This window comes from Geotrypetes seraphini, chromosome 4 (genome assembly GCF_902459505.1).
Source record: "Geotrypetes seraphini chromosome 4, aGeoSer1.1, whole genome shotgun sequence".
Taxonomy (NCBI): Eukaryota; Metazoa; Chordata; class Amphibia; order Gymnophiona; family Dermophiidae; genus Geotrypetes; species Geotrypetes seraphini.
In genome coordinates, this window is record NC_047087.1 from 253,131,247 (window position 1) to 253,144,022 (window position 12,776).

General features: G+C 41.3%; 1 protein-coding gene across 5 annotated transcripts in view; it reads right to left on the reverse strand.

Annotated features, from left to right (window-relative positions):
- PRKG1 (protein kinase cGMP-dependent 1) overlaps positions 1–12,776 on the reverse strand; it is a 1,424,783-nt gene that overhangs the window by 296,433 nt on the left and 1,115,574 nt on the right. The gene's annotated exons all lie outside the window — the stretch shown is intronic.

A 12,776-nucleotide genomic window follows, 5' to 3' on the forward strand; every position in this document is an offset into this window, starting at 1 on the left:
GGCAGCCTGCCTCTGGGTTTTTGGTTTTTTTTTTTAAAGAAAGCATGTGCCCCAATTGGCTGGTTAGAGATCAGTAGGATGCCTACTGCTGCCTACAGTTGGACACTATTTATAGAATTTGCCCCTTACTGTACAGTGAGATGGTAATTAACTGGGAATACTGTAGTCTTGTTTAAAGAAACACTATATGAAATGTGAAAGCAGCAGCAAAGAAAGAAAAAAGGAATCTCAAAGAGGGCAATTTTCCAATGAGAGTTTGTGATAGGATAGCACATCTCTGGTGCAAAATTTCATTTCAGTTCTGCTGAGCTGATTGACTGGTTATGCTCTTTGATTCAGAAAAAAACCCTAGGTTATTATATTCAGAAGCTTGCAAATGTAAACTTTGTTTAAAATACTTAGGTAGGCTGAGTGCAATGTGAATTTAATGTAGCCCAGGATACAGGATTCAAAGGATAGACTAGAGTTTTCTGACCTCACCCTTATTTTATTTTGAAATTTAAATTATTATACTTTTGTAGCATGTTTGTCTTAATAACTGTCCAGTTACTAAGAAATGCATATATTACATGGGCATGCCTGGTAAATGAGAAAGGAATGAACAGAACTACAATTATTATCAGAGGGGAGTCTTGAACTCAGACCTCAAGAAAACTGATTCAGTTCAATGCTTAAACCATCCAATACTGTCCTTCTCCATACTGTTTAAGAAGAGATTACAGCCTAAATTTTTCAAATCCAGGATGTTGCTGTATAAATGAAACAGCAAAAATACACATATTCCGGCCGATATTCAGCTGTTTGTTTGCTGACTGTCATGGGCATAATTAGTTCTGGATATTTAATACGGACCATGTTTGGGCGTGGGCACTGCATACCTGGGACTAACCCAACATCTACTGGTTGCCAGAGCTTTGCATGTTCTGGCCAATAGTTAGCTGGGCCCTGCATAAGACACTTATTTAGTACCAGTTGAATATCAGCCAGAGCCCACATAAGTACATGCAGATGTTGCAGTTCTTCTCTCCCCCAAAATAAATATTTGCCCCAGTTTAAGATCCTCCTCACTTACAGTAATGTTCTCCTCCTTTCTGTCCCAAAAGAAAATCTAGCTTCAGCCAGAGCCTTCACCCCTACCTCTGCAGCCCCCACCCCCACCCCAGCCTACCTGGAGAAACATCACCTGAAGCAGAAGTTCATTCCAACGATCGACCACTCTTTCGGTGAAGAAGAACTTCCTGGTGTCACCATGAAATTTCCCTGATTTTCCCTGATTCCCTGATTTTCAGCGGATGTCCTCTTGTGGCCGAGGGACCTTTAAAAAAGAAGATATCATCCTCCACCTCAATACGGCCGGTGATATATTTAAACGTCTCTATCATGTCTCCTCTCTCTCTACGTTCTTCGAGTGAGTATAGCTGCAATTTATTCAGCCTTCCCTCATACGGGAGGTCTTTGAGTCCCGAGACCATCCTGGTGGCCATTCTCTGAACCGACTCAACTCACATTACCAAAAAGATGTACTGAGAGTTGAGTCGGTTCAGAGAATGGCCACCAGGATGGTCTCGGGACTCAAAGACCTCCCGTATGAGGGAAGGCTGAATAAATTGCAGCTATACTCACTCGAAGAACGTAGAGAGAGAGGAGACATGATAGAGACGTTTAAATATATCACCGGCCGTATTGAGGTGGAGGATGATATCTTTTTTTTAAAGGTCCCTCGGTCACAAGAGGACATCCGCTGAAAATCAGGGGTGGGAAATTTCATGGTGACACCAGGAAATTCTTCTTCACCGAAAGAGTGGTCGATCGTTGGAATGAACTTCCGCTTCAGGTGATTCAGGCCAGCAGCGTGCCGGATTTTAAAAGGAAATGGGATACACATGTGGGATCTCTAGGGAGGTAATAAAATGTAGAGGGGATACACACGTGGTATCTCTAGGGGGGTAAATTCAGGGGGTGGGGTTGTTAAAGTGGGCAGACTAGATGGGCTATAGCCCTTTTCTGCCGTCATCTTCTATGTTTCTATGTTTCTATGTTTACCTGCAATCTCTAACGTGGGTTGTGAGGCTATTCTATAATCAGCAGATATGCATGTAAATGCTGCTAATTTATATTAGCAATGATGTACTTAAATTCAGATGCTAACATTCATGCCAGGTCTATGGTCACAAGTGGTGTTCCGCAGAGGTCGGTGCTCGGACCGCACTGTTCAATGTTTTTATAAACAATCTAGAAACAGGGACGAAGTACGAGGTAATAAAGTTCGCAGATGACACTATTTAGTGGAGTTGGGACAAAAGAGGACTGTGAAGCTTTACAAAGGGACCTGAACAAACTAGAAGAGTGGGCGGCGAGATGGCAGATAAAATTTAATGTAGAGAAATGTAAAGTCTTACATGTGGGAAACAGAAACCACGATAGCGGTTTTTAGCTCAGGAAGGCGCCTTGAATGCTCTGCACTACCCCCAACGCTCATAGAGTTCCTAGGAGAGTCGGGAGCAGCACAGAGCATTCAGCGTGCCGGCCTGCACTAAAAACCACTATCGTGGTTTCGTAAAAGGGGGGTGGGGGGTAAGTAAATTACTTGACACAAATGCAGTTTCAGCCCTAAGGCCTGTATCAGGAGCTATCACAGTTTTGTACAAAGGAGGGGGGGGTGTTAATGAATTAAAGCATCCCAGCAATTTTGGTCACCTGTTTTGTTTATAGATAAATGGCACATTTTGGGCTAGATTCAATAAATACCACTCTAAATTGGCACTCAATGCTATTCTCTAATGGCACTAAAATATTACCCCCCCCTCTCCATTATGGAATAGCATTAAGTGCAGATTTTGGCACCCAAATTTTGGTGCTAGGCTTTATGCATGCTGAAAACCCAGGGTGTACATCCCTAGTGTTCTATAACACCGTGAACAAATTTTAAGAATGTTCCTGACTCAGCTATGCACCTCCCATGGCCAAGCTCCCTTTTGGGTTGCTTGCTGTTGGATTAAGGTGCACACTGTTATAGAGCGACACATATCAGGATGTAAGCGCGAATGCAGATTGACGCAGGTTACTGCCAATTAGCATCCAATTAATGGCTCTAATTGGCTTTTTAGCCAATTTAGTTGGGCACACTTCTTGGATCAATACCATATATAGAAAAGGGGGGGGGGAGGAGTAAACAAACAAAAGAACATATTACTGATTACTTTCCCAGTATAAATCTGATAATAGATTCAGTGAGAAACTTAGGGCTCCTTTTATAAAGGTGCGCTATGGGGTTTAGTGCATCGGACATTTCATCAGGCGCTATCCCCCGCGGCACACCAAAAAACTAACGCCTCGTCAATGGAGGCGTTAGCGACTAGCGCGGCAGGCGGTTGAACGTGCGGTATTCCGCGCGTTAACCGCCTAACGCAGCTTGATAAAAGGAGCCCTTAATATAAGGCAGAGCATTTGATTGACAGATTAAACTAAAAACAGACAATTGTTGCTCCACATAAGACAGAAGAAAATCAAAGCGTGTACAGCTACATTCCTCTATTACACTTTAGCAGATTATTTTTTTATATCTTTTCTACCACACACAGCATTTCTGAGCTCATGACATGAAAAAAAAAACAGGAATCAAAAAATACAAAAAGTTCAGCAACATGTTGAGAATACAGCACTATATAAAACTTGATGCCAGTACTTTAAAATCCATAAACGAAAGATTAAACAGATACTGAAGGCTGCAAATGTGTGAAGGAGGAGCTTACTATTGAGCACCAAAGTGTTTTAAATAGGAAGAATATCAGAGCTCCTTTTGTGGCTCACTGTTTAGATCAGGGGTGCCCACACTTTTTTGGCTTGCGATCTACTTTTAAAATGACCAAGTCAAAATGATCTAACAATAAAATTTTTAAAAACACAAAGCACACTGTATGCAACAAAATATGTTAATTTTCATTTATATTTGGGTTTTTTTTTCAAAGAAGTCAAAGCAGATGACTTTAAAATATGCACTGTCACCTCAGTAACAACTATATAAAACTAGACAAATATACCCCCTCCCTTTTTACTAAACCGTGATAGCAGTTTTTAGCACAGGGAGCTGCGCTGAATTCCCCACGCTGCTCTCGACTCTCATAGGCTCCCTGCGCTAAAATCCACTACTGCGGTATAATAAAAGGGGGCCACAGTGCAAAATATAGACAGCAGATATAAATTATCAAAATGGACACATTTTGATAACTAAATTGAAAATAAAATCATTTTTCCTACCTTTGTTGTCTGGTATTCATAAGTCTCTGGTTGCACTTTCTTCTTCTGACGGTGCATCCAATATTTCTTCCCTCCTTTCTGCCTCCTGCATGCTTCGTCTCCTCCAGACCTCATTCTATTCCCCAACCAACATCTCTGTCCTTCCATGAGTCCAACTTTTTCTTCCTCTCTCCCTGTCTGTCCCCTGCCACCTGCCACACTCCATTCCCTCCCCCTTTCCTTCCTCTCTCCCTGCCCCCTCCCCTTTCTTACTTTCTATCTCTCTGCCCCCCTTTCTTACTTTCTTTCTCTCTGCTGTCTTTCTTTCTGTCTCCTTGCCCCCTTTCTTTCTTTGTCTCCATGCCCCCCTTTTTTTCTTTCTGTCTCCATGCCCCCCTTTCATTCTTTCTGTCTCCCTGTTTTTCCTCCCTGTCTTTCTGTCTCCCCTTTTTTCTCCCCAAGCCACTACCCAGGCTGTGGTCTGTAAACAGGCCCCCAAACCACCGCTGACATTGCCACCGAGTTCTCCCTATTTCTCGATACTGCAACAGGCCAGCAGCCTTCCCCTTGAAGTCAATTCTGATATCGGGGGAGGGGGGGAGGGAGGCTGGCTTGCTCGGCACTTCTGTTGTCGCTGCTGGCCTGTTGTGGCGTTGGGGAACAGAGAGAATGCAAAGGCAATGTGAGTCAATCGCGGAGCCTGGGATGGGCTCCACGATCGACTCGTGTTGCCTTTGGATCGACTGGTCGATCACGATCGATCTTTTGGGCACCCCTGGTTTAGATTATGAACACACTGATGAATATTTTTTTCCTTATCTGGAAGTTCTCCAGTATCCAAGAGTCTGCTTAAATACAAATAATGTTGGATCTTCAGAATGAATTATGGTCATGTCTTTCGATTTGAAGAAAATCATAGATTGATCTATATCTTTTTTAATGTGAGGCTACTTTTTCAAATAATGTTTTCCTTTGAGTATAAGCAAACAACTCTCAACCTATATAAAAAAACACTCCTGTCTTCACTCAATTTGGATTTCGCCCACAAAACAAGCACAGAATTGCTCCTACTAACCTTAATTACCAAAGTCAAGCAAATATTAAGTAAAAGGTATCAAGACATTCTTCTCCAATTCGATAACTCTGCAATGTCTGACTCTGTTAACCACCTCTCTGGCACTGTACGTCGCCTTAAACCTGTTCAGGCATATTGCAACTCACAAATTGTAGATTAGATTAGGTTAGATTAGTATGGTGAGCTCATCTTTAAGGGACAAGAAACAAAGAAAGCACAAAACTTGCCTTGAAAAAAAGCAAAACAAACACACACAAAAGAGGCAAGCAAGATGTCTAAATTCAACCAATGAAGCTACATTTATTAGTCCATAATGAAGTCCAACAAAGAGAAGCACCTAGGAGATATTAATAGAAATTTCCATAAAGATGAGTTTTATCAAGATGAGATTTAAGATTTTAACACCTATAGGTAAGACTGAACAGAGAGCAGGGGGAGGTAAAAGGGGTTTCCAAGATCCCATAAATACAGGAAATTCAGAAGAAGAGCAAAGGAATGCCATAGTACCACAGCAGTATTCTTTGAAGCAAAACATTCACATAGTCCCAAAGTGTCTCTTCTTGACTTGAGTATTGGCATCTTCAGAATGGGGTGTCTAAGGCAGTTCACTGTGTTACCTATGCCTTAAAGCTGGACATAAAGGTGTTATATCTTCAGATCATGGATAGATTATTTTGAAAGAATGTTTTAGGGACTGATCCACATTATTATTTCATGAAATGATTAGTGGGGCATTGGGAACATTCTTTAGGTGAAAAACTTTCAGCGCATCCCAGTGTTCTGTAATGGCTTAGGCATGCTCAGAAAATGTTAAGAACATATGAATAGCCTTACTGGGTCAGACCAATGGTTCATCAAGCCCAGTAGCCCGTTCTCACAGTGGCCAATCCAGGTCACTAGTACCTGGCCATAACCCAAGGTGTAGCAATATTCCATGCTACCAATACAGGGTAAGAAGTGGCTTCTCCCATGTCTTTCTCAATAACAGACTATGGACTTTTCCTACAGGAACTTGTCAAAACCAGCTACGCTTTCCACTCTTACCACATCCTCCAGAGCTGAACCATTCTCTGAGTGAAAAAAAATTTCCTCGTATTGGTTTTAAAAGTATTTCCGTGTAACTTCATTGAGTGTCTCCTAGTCTTTGTAATTTTTGACGGAGCGAAAAATCGATCCACTTGTACCCGTTCTACTCCACTCTGGATTTTGTAGAATTCAATCATATCTCCCCTCAGCCGTCTCTTTTCCAAGCTGAAGAACCCTAAACGTTTTAGTGATTCTGAGCTTATATTCCTTGTCTACCTTCAAAGGTTCTATGCAGATTACAAAAATATTTTAACTGGTTAAAATATGACCAAGAGCTAACAGAGTAAATGCTATGCTACAACAAACTACATCAATCCTCCTGAGATAAGTGCACCCCACTATGGCACCTACAACTTGGTGAGGGTTTGCTAACAGTAAAATGTGATAAGCAGTATTAAGAAATATGGCTGCTCTTATGGAAGTCCTGATGCAATGGTAGGGAAAGATTTTCTTAAATCGAAAAATGCTGGCTGCTTCAGCTGAATGATGATAATGAATGACTAATAAAAATGATAAGACACTGAGTTAATGAAAGAGCATAGCTAACAAAGAAGCAAGCTATTCACGATGGAAATATGTTTTAGCTATAAAGAAGGACTTTATCCTGAAAGCTAAGGGGCTCATAATCAAAACTTAAACATGTCTAAAAATCTGCCCAAGTCAGCATTTGGTCGTCCTAAAAGACAGGTCATCCAAGTGCCAATAATCGAAACGGCTTTTTGTACGTATCCAGAGACTTTTTAGGCCTCTGAATCCCGCTGTGTGCCCAGAGCTCAAAGGGGCATTTCTGGAGGAATGGTTAGGGTGGGATGTGGGCCAACCTAGACTAAGTAGTCCTGCAGGGATAATCAAATGTTTGACGAGACTTTCTAGGCCAGGGGTAGGCAATTCCGGTCCTCGAGAGCCAGAGCCAGAGCCAGGTCAGGTTTTCAGGATATCCACAATGAATATGTATGAGATGGATTTGCATGCACTGCCTCCTTGAGATGCAAATCTATCTCATGCATATTTATTGTGGATATCCTGAAAACCTGACCTGGCTCTGGCTCTCGAGGACCGGGATTGCCTACCCCTGTCCTAGGCGAAACTTACACGTTGTGAGTAAAAGCAGGTATAAGTACTAAAAAAGGTATCCAAAGCGACCAGATAACCACTGCAGGAACAAAGTAAAGACTACCCCCACACACACTCTCCTCATGTTCACTGACCCTGTTGCACCCTCACAAAGTTCAGAATAAAAACATACATACATACCTGCTTCCGCAACATCAGCACCTGCTATAGGAAAGCCTAGAGAGCTGCACAGAGGTGGCTTAAGTAGTGTGGGGGTGGACTACTGAACCATAGAGAGGAGAACTCAGGCCCATAAGCCACTCTAACAACTACATTAATGGTGAAAAATGTGAGCCCACCAAACTCCCCCCAAACTCTACTGTACTGCCATATAGGTGCCATCTGCAGCCATAAGGGCTATTGGGGTTGTAAAAAGGTGGGTATAGTGGGTTTTGGGGGGGTCACCATAACCTATAAGGGAGTTCTAGTGAGATGTTTATCTGGCATCCTTTTTGCCATGTCTGGGTGGCCAGTACATCACAATGCTGGCTCCTCCCACATCCAAAAGGTCTTGTTCTGGGTGTTTGGGACTTGGATGAATTTTGGGTCGAGAATGTGGTATAAAGATAAACGTAGTAGTGGTCTGGACGATCAAATGCCTGGACATACAGATAAACTATTTTAAAATAATATATATTTTAGACGTATTCTTCAAAAATGGACATTTTCCCACTACTGACTTTGGGCAACTAGCACCTTACATCCAAATCGGACTTAGACGTATGTTTTGATTATGCCTATCCACGTGGTTTTTTCTTCTTATATATATGATTACATTGCTAGTAATTTGGACTGTGATGCAACAGTGATTGAAAATAAATGTGCACATGTTTTGAATATAGGATCTGATGAAGGTAATTTGTATATATTAAAAAGGATATTTGAAGACTACAAAAATATTTGAAGACTATAAAAATATTTTTTGAAATCATCTTTTGGAGGAAGGGGAGGGTTTTTTGGTTGATGTTTGAAATAAGAGCTGTTAGGTTTTACCTACTAAGCACCTAGTAAAGTGAGAACTCCTTTTCTGAGGCTTTTCCTACCCTCTTCATAAGCACCAGCTCCTATGATAGGTGGCTATGTTTTGATGTATATATTAGGGCATTTCAAAAAGTAACAGCAAATTGACAGTATTTCATGAAACGAACACCCTTTGGCATTTCAAACTCCCACACAGGAAAGATACATTCTTAGAGGAAGTATTGACACTGCCGAATAGATGGCATAACATGCTAAATTGGTAGGGCACCGTATACAAAATGGCAGTGCCATTAACTGTATAGTAGAGGTAGTGCCATCAATTGTACGGTAGAGGAGCAGCAAGCAGTCATCAGATTTGTATGGTCAGAGGGCGTGAAATTCATAGAAGAATGCTGCAACAGTATGGAAATGCCTGCATTTGCGAGAGAAGAGTGTATGAGTAGGTAGATGTATTTAAAAATGAGCAATGAGAAATGCTCCAGTCTTCCCAGCACGGCCATCACTGACGAGAAGGTGGGTCGTGCTGATGTCATTATTCATGAAAAAAGGAACATTTCTTTAGAAGTTCTGGCCAGGGAATTGGATTTCAGTATTGGATCTGCACTAACCATTGTAACATAGTAACATAGTAGATGATGGCAGATAAAGATCCGAATGGTCCATCCAGTCTGCCCAACCTGATTCAATTTAAATTTTTTCTTCTTAGCTATTTCTGGGCAAGAATCCAAAGCTCTACCTGGTACTGTGCTTGGGTACCAAAGCTCTACCTGGTACTGCCGAAATCTCCATCAAAACCTACTCCTGCCCATCTACACCCTCCCAGCCATTGTAGCCCTCTCCAGCCCATCCTCCCGCAAACGGCCATATACAGACCGTGCAAGTCTGCCCAGTACTGGCCTTAGTTCAATATTTAATATTATTTTCTGATTCTAGATCCTCTGTATTCATCCCATGCTTCTTTGAACTCCGTCACCGTTTTCTTCTCCACCACCTCTCTCGGCAGCGCATTCCAGGCATCCACTACCCTCTCCGTAAAGTAGAATTTCCTAACATTAATGTATACATCATTACTGTTCTAGGTTAAGAAGGGATTTAAAATATTTTCTGTAATACTTCTGATGTTAATAATGTATTTTCATACAGTTTTGTTTTTTTTTTTGGATTTTGCAAATGTATACATTGTCAAGTTCAAAATATCAATAAAGAAAGTAAAAAAAAGAATTTCCTAACATTGCTCTTGAATCTACCACCCCTCAACCTCAAATTATGTCCTCTGGTTTTATCATTTTCCTTTCTCTGGAAAAAATTTTGTTCTACATTAATACTCTTCAAGTATTTGAATGTCTGAATCATTTTCCCCCTGTCCCTCCTTTCCTCTAGGGTATACATATTCAGGGCTTCATATCCAGTCTCTCCAGTCTTCTGGTGCAAGCCTCCTATCATTTTTGTCGCCCTCCTCTTACTTGAAGCGGTCCAGAGGAGGGCGCCATGGAGGTTTTCAAGTATCATAAGTTGTGTACACGTTGAGTACCTAGGATGTTAATGAGCCACAGCCATTTTGGTGTGGTATAACCATGAAGGAAAAGGCTTCCTGCCATACATTGTTACAGGGAATGAAACATGGGTTCATCACTATGAGCCTAAAAGCAAGAGTCAGTCTTCACAATGGTGTCACATATCTTCTCCAGTCAAAAAGTCTCATCTTTCCGATGGAAAGGCCCTGTTCACTCACTTCTGGTATATGAATGGACCAATTTTGGTTCACTATGAGAAAAACGGTGAAACAGCGAACAGTGCAATGTTGGAGGAGGAGCTAAAACCAAAAATATGGAGTCATCACAGAGGATTTTTGTCTAAAGGCATTCTTCTCCTTCATGATAATGCAAGCATTCACCCAGCCACTGCAACTCTTGACACCATTCGGAGATTGAGATTTCAGATCTTACAGCATCCTTCATCAGCCCTGATCTTGCTTCCTCTGATTATCATGTGTTTGGACCCTTAAAGGATGATTTGAGAGGATGAAGATTTGGATGCGATGACAAGGTCAATGAAGCGGTGCATTCCTGGCTGAAGGCATAACCAAAAAGGGTATTTTTTCTAATGGAATAAAGAAGTTGGTGCAATGGTGTGAGAAGTGTGTTGAAAAGGAGGGCGATTATGTAGAAAAATGGCATATAATTTGTATCTCTAATTGAATTATATATCTTGAAATATTCAATTTGCTGTTACTTTTTAAAATGCCCCTATATATATATATTTTTTTTTTTTTTTTTTTAATTTATTTTTTTTTTTCTGACCACTCTAATTTTTTGGTACCTACATCTTGGTGCCAAGTTGTAGAATTGCCCCAATGCACAGTGTCCAACAGAACATAAAAAACAAAAATTTTAACGTGAGGTCAGAAAACACTCTTTATTGAGTAGGTATATAACCGTACTGCTCTAAATCAACATGATGAAAGATGTACCCATGCTTTGTATAGTGATGCAACTAACAAGGTTTTTATAATATGTATTAAATAAATTTCTATCAATATACGAGTTGACAAAAACAAAAAAAGTGAAAAACATTCCAGCTTATTAAAGATACATCAGCTGGGAAAATAAAGCAGTCTTCAACATACAAAGTCATGGAAGGTAAATTGGCTAATTTAAAATTTATAGTACAAAATGTAAATGTTGTTTTCTCACTTTTGTGAGAAGTGCTAATGAAAATATTTCCATATCTTCCCTTCAGAGTTTGGTAATATCTTCCACTGTCATATACGAAAAACGCTTATTTTTAAATGTTGCAATTAACTGCGTAACTTTACTTAGTTTCTACTTTCATTTTAAATATCATTTGGAAAATTAAATATCCATGTATCTATTCCTATACTGAACAAATCCTATACCCACCTTACCCAGCGCCACTACCCCAAGCCTCTCACCTGCCACGCAACCCATATGCATTTCTTATTGCATCGCATAGCCTATACCCCCTCCCCCATCAAATATACCTTACACCTCTCCTTATCTACCAGACATACTCTCACCAATGACATACCCTATCTCCAGCTATAGCTGTAACTCCCCAGGCACACATACATAGACACACACCCTGTTTTCACTTCTATAAAAACATATGCATCTGTTCCCCTGAGATTTAGATATACCGCATATACTCGAATATAAACTGAGATTTGTGGACCAAAAAATGGGAGTCTCGGTTTATATTCGAGCTAACCTCATCTTGCACCCACAGCGGGCCTCCAGTACTGCCCTGGTGGTCCAGTGGTCCAAAGAGCCAGAGCTGCCGTCAATCTCTCTCTTCCAGCGACTTTGTGCAACTAGCCTACCCCTCCCTTTCCCTTCCCAATCCCTCCTGGTTCCCCTGCAGGTCTACCTTAAGTCCCCGGTGGTTCAGCAGTGAGGTGGGGCAGGGGGCATTCCCTTTGCGTGCCTTCCCGGAAATCTCCATAGTGAAAAAATGACCGCCACGTAATCCCGGACAAACTTTGCGAGACTTCTCCTGCTCTGCCTCACTGCTGACCCACCGGGGACCTAAGGTAGACCTGCAAAGGGATAAGGAAGGAAGGGGGGGAACAGGTTAGTTGCACAAAGTTACCAGTGGGAGGGAGGATTGAAGGCAGCTCCGGTTCCCCGCTCCACTGGAACACCAGGGCAGTACTGGAGGCCTGCGGTGAGTCTGGGAAGGGAGGCAGACTGACTGTTTGTCTGCACCACTGGTCCACTAGGGCAGTACTGAAGGCCCGCGATGGGTCTGGGAGGGGGCGGATTGAGTGGCTGGCTGCAGAGCCAGCAGACAGGACACCAGAGAAGGGAGGAGGGGTCACTTCTGCCCTGTACCAGTACTTGACAGTAAACCGTCAGTTTACAGTATATTTGAGTCAACCTTTTTCTCCTTTTTGTGGAGAAAAAGGTTACCTCGGTTTATATTTGGATCGGTTTATATTCGAGTATATACAGCATAGTTAATTTATTGAGAGGTAATAAATTTGCAGATTTAAGATATAAATTATTTGTCAGCATTTTCATGTGATCTTATTTTTATTATGCAAATAAACATACAGTAATTAGAAGTGATAAAGGTCCTTATTTTAAAAATCCTATTTTTGATTTACCTGTGTAAATGCCAGCATTTGAACATATTTTCCAGTATTTACATGTGCAAATCCTCAAAACATGAAGGGTTATGTTGGGGGTCTGATTTGAATGACTCAAAAATCTACAAGTACACTCCTAATGTAATAAAGGGGAATGCACACGAATGACCCATTTTC